This window comes from Triticum dicoccoides, chromosome 4A (genome assembly GCF_002162155.2).
Source record: "Triticum dicoccoides isolate Atlit2015 ecotype Zavitan chromosome 4A, WEW_v2.0, whole genome shotgun sequence".
Taxonomy (NCBI): domain Eukaryota; kingdom Viridiplantae; phylum Streptophyta; class Magnoliopsida; order Poales; family Poaceae; genus Triticum; species Triticum dicoccoides.
Window position 1 is genome coordinate 155762682 of NC_041386.1, and position 5079 is coordinate 155767760.

Consider the following 5079-nt stretch of genomic DNA (forward strand, 5'->3'; position numbering starts at 1 on the left):
AGCCCCGATGCTTCAGCCTCATCCTGCACCTGCTCCGGAGGGAGAGCCCTCGAGGCAGCGTCATCGTGTTACCTTTAACCCGGAGGTCTTGGTTAAGGTCGTTAGTTCAGGATCCGAGTCCGCTTCAGGAGAGGAACCCGCCGCACCAGCAGAGCATTAGAGCGACCGAGTTTCCGCAGTTGTCATGTTGATGTATGGATGTAGTCGTACGAGTCATGATGTTCCGTTCTATGTATGAGAGTAGTCGAACTTATCATGTAATTTCCCTTTTATGTATGAGTCTATGTATAATTATGTTGGAACTTTCTTTTATTTTCCGTGCTTCTTTCGTATTTCACTTTCTTTCGGGTTTTGTCGGTGGCTTTTCCCCACTATTTTTTATGTTGCTCATCTCGGTTGTGTTGTCTTGAGAAAACAAATAATAGGATGATGCGGGTGTTGGGCAACGTAGTAATTTCAAAAAAATCCTACGCATACGCAAGATCATGGTGATGCATAGAAACGAGAGGAAAGGGTATCGTCCACGTACCCTCATAGACCGTAAGCGGAAGCGTTATGAGAACGCGGTTGACTTAGTCGAACGTCTTCACGATCCGACCGATCCAAGTACCGAATGCACGGCACCTCCGAGTTCAGCACACGTTAAGCTTGATGACGTCTCACAAACTCCGATCTAGCAGAGCTTCACTGGAGAGTTCTGTCAGCACGACGGCGTGATGACGGTGATGATGTTGCTACCGACGCAGGGCTTCACCTAAGCACCGCTACGATATGATCGAGGTGGATTATGGTGGAGGGGGCACCGCACATGGCTAAGGGATCAATGATCAACTTGTGTGTTGTAGGGTGCCCCTGCCTCCGTATATAAAGGAGCAAGGGGGAGGCCGGCTGGCCCTCCTAGGGCGCGCTAGGAGGAGGAGTCCTCCTCCATGTAGGAGCAGGACTCCCCTTTCCTACTCCTACTAGGAGGAGGAATGGAAGGGTAGAAGGAAGGAGAGGGAGGAAAGGAGGAAAGGGGGCCGACCCCTTAGTCCAATTTGGTTTGGGCTAGGGGGCGCGCGCCCTGCCTCCTCTCTTCCACCACTTGGCCCATGAGGCCCAATACTTCTTCCCCGTATTCCCGTAACTCCCCGGTACTCTAAAAAATACCATAATCACTCGGAACCTTTCCGATGTCTGAATATAGTCGTCCAATATATCGATATTTACGTCTCGACCATTTCGACACTCCTCGTCATGTCCCCGATCTCATCCGGGACTCCGAACTACCTCCGATACATCAAATCACATAAACTCATAATATCAATCGTCACCGAAAGCGTGCGGACCCTACGGGTTCGAGAACTATGTAGACATGACCGAGACAAGTCTCCGGTCAATAACCAATAGCGGAACCTGGATGTTCATATTGGCTCCTACATATTCTACGAAGATCTTGATCGGACAAACCGCATAACAACATACGTTATTCCCTTTGGCATCGGTATGTTACATGCCCGAGATTCAATCGTCGGTATCTCAATACCTAGTTCAATCTCATTACCGGCAAGTCTCTTTACTCGTTCCGTAATGCATCATCCCGTAACTAACTCGTTAGTCACATTGCTTGCCAGGCTTATAGTGATGTGCATTACCGAGAGGGCCCAGAGATACCTCTCTGACAATCGGAGTGACAAATCCTATTCTCGATCTATACCAACTCAACGAACACCATCGGAGACACCTGTAGAGCACCATTATAATCACCCTGTTACGTTGTGACGTTTGGTAGCACACAAAGTGTTCTTCTGGTAATCGGGAGTTGCGTATCTCATAGTCATAGGAACATGTATAAGTCATGAAGAAAGCAATAACAACAAACTAAATGATCATCGTGCTAAGCTAACGAATGGGTCAAGTCAATCACATCATTATCTAATGATGTGATCCTGTTAATCAAATGACAAGTCATGTCTATGGTCAGGAAACATAACCATCATTGATTCAATGAGCTAGTCAAGTGGAGGCATACTAGTGACACTCTGTTTGTCTATGTATTCACACATGTACTAAGTTTCCGGTTAATACAATTCTAGCATGAATAATAAACATTTATCATGATATAAGGAAATACAAATAACAACTTTATTATTGCCTATACGGCATATTTCCTTCAGTCTCCCACTTGCACTAGAGTCAATAATCTAGTTCACATCGTCATGTGATTTAACACCAATAGTTCACATCTTTATGTGATTAGTTCACATCTCCATGTGACTAACACTCATAGGGTTTTCTAGAGTCGATAATCTAGTTCACATCTCTATGTGATTAACACCCAAAGAGTGATCATGTTTTGCTTGTGAGAGAAATTTAGTAAATGGGTCTGCCACATTCAGAGCCGTATGTATTTTGCAAATTTTCTATGTCTACAATGCTTTGCACGGAGATACTCTAGCTAATTGCTCCCACTTTCAATATGTATCTAGATCGAGACTTAGAGTCATCCAGATTGGTGTCAAAGCTTGCATCGACGTAACTCTTTACGACAAACTCTTTATCACCTCCATAACCGAGAAACATTTCCTTATTCCACTAAGGATATTTTGACCGCTGTCCAGTGATCCACTCCTGGATCACTATTGTACCCTTTTGCCAAACTTATGGTGAGGTACACAATAGGTCTGGTACATAACATGGCATACTTTATAGAACTTATGACTGAGGCATAGGGAATGACTTTTCATTCTCTTTCTATTTTCTTCCGTGGTCGGGTTTTGATTCTTTACTCAACTTCACACCTTGCAACACAGGCAAGAACTCCTTTGACTGTTCCATTTTGAACTACTTCAAAATCTTGTCAAGGTATGTACTCAATGAAAAAACTTATCAAGCGTCTTGATCTATCTCTATAGATCTTGATGCTCAATATGTAAGTAGCTTCATTGAGGTCTTTCTTCGAAAAACTCTTTCCAAACACTCCTTTATGCTTTCCAGAAAATTCTACATTATTTCTGATCAACAATATGTCATTCACATATACTTATAAAAAATGTTGTAGTGGTCCCACTCACTTTCTTGTAAATACAGGCTTCACCGCAAGTTTGTAAAAAACCATATGCTTTGATCACTTTATCAAAGCATATATTCCAACTCTGAGATGCTTGCACCAGTCCATAGATGGATCGCTGGAGCTTGCTCACTTTGTTAGCACCTTTTATGATCGACAAAACCTTCTGGTTGCATCATATACAACTCTTCTTTAAGAAATCCATGAAAGAATACAGTTGTGACATCCATTTGCCAGATTTCGTAAAATGCGCGGAAACTGCTAACATGATTCGGACAGATTTTTAAGCATCGATATGAGTGAGAAAATCTCATCATAGTCAACACCTTGAACTTTTTGAAAACATTTTGCGACAATTCGAGATTTGTAGATAGTAACACTACTATCAGTGTCCGTCTTCCTCTTGAAGATCCATTTATTCTTAATGACTCGCCGATCATCGGGCAAGTCAATCAAAGTCCATACTTTGTTCTCATACATGGATCCCATCTCAGATTTCATGGCCTCAAGCCATTTCGCGGAATCTGGGTTCAACATTGCTTCCTCATAGTTTGCAGGTTCGTCATGGTCAAGTAACATGACATCCAGAACAGGATTACCATACCACTCTGGTGCGGATCCCACTCTAGTTGACCTACGAGGTTTGGTAGTAACTTGATCTGAAGTTTCATGATCATCATCATTAGCTTCCTCACTAATTGGTGTAGGAGTCACAGGAACAGATTTCTGTGATGAACTACTTTCCAATAAGGGAGCGGGTACAGTTACCTCATCAAGTTCTACCTTCCTCCCACTCACTTCTTTCGAGAGAAACTCCTTCTCTAGAAAGGATCCATTCTTAGCAATGAATGTCTTCCCTTCGGATCGGTGATAGAAGGTGTACCCAACTGTCTCCATTGGGTATCCTATGAAGACACATTTCTCCTATTTTGGTTTGAGGATGAAACTTTTTCACATAAGCATCGCAACCCCAAACTTTAAGAAATGACAACTTTGGTTTCTTGCCAAACCATAGTTCATATGGCGTCGTCTCAATGGTTTTAGATGGTGCCCTATTTAACATGAATGCATTTGTCCCTAATGCATAACCCCAAAATGATAGTGGTAAATTGGTAAGAGACATCATAGATTGCACCATATCTAATATAGTACGGTTATGATGTTCGGACACACCATTACGCTGTGGTCTTCCAGTTGGCGGGAGTTGCGAAACTATTCCGCATTGTTTCAAATGAAGACCAAACTCGTAACTCAAATATTCTCCTCCACGATCAGATTGTAGAAACTTTATTTTCTTGTTACGATGATTTTCCACTTCACTCTAAAATTATTCAAATGTTTCAGATTTATATTTCATCAGTAAGATATACCTGTATCTTACTCAAATCATCTGTGAAGGTCAGAAAATAACGATACCTGCCATGAGCCTCAACACTCATCGGACTGCATACATCAGTATGTATTATTTCCAACAAGTCTGTTGCTCGCTCCATTGTTCGGGAGAACGGAGTCTTAGTCATCTTGCCAATGAGGCATTGTTCGCAAGCATCAACTGATTCATAATCAAGTGATTCCAAAAGCCCATCATCATGGATTTCCTTCATGTGCTTTACACCAATATGACCTAAACGGCAGTGCCACAAATAAGTTGCACTATCATTATTAACTTTGCATCTTTTGGCTTCAATATTATGAATATGTGTATCACTGCGATTGAGATTCAATAAACCATTCACCTTGGGTGTATGACCGTTGAACGTTTTATTCATGTAAACGAAACAACAATTATTCTCTGACTTTAAATGAATAACCGTACTGTAATAAACATGATCAAATCATATTCATGCTTAACGCAAACACCAAATAACATTTATTTAGGTTCAACACTAATCCCGAAAGTATAGGGAGTGTGTGCGATGATGATCATATCAATCCTGGAACCACTAATAACACATATCGTCACTTCACCCTTAACTAGTCTCTGTTCATTCTGCAACTCCCGTTTCGAGTTACTAATCTCAGCAACATAA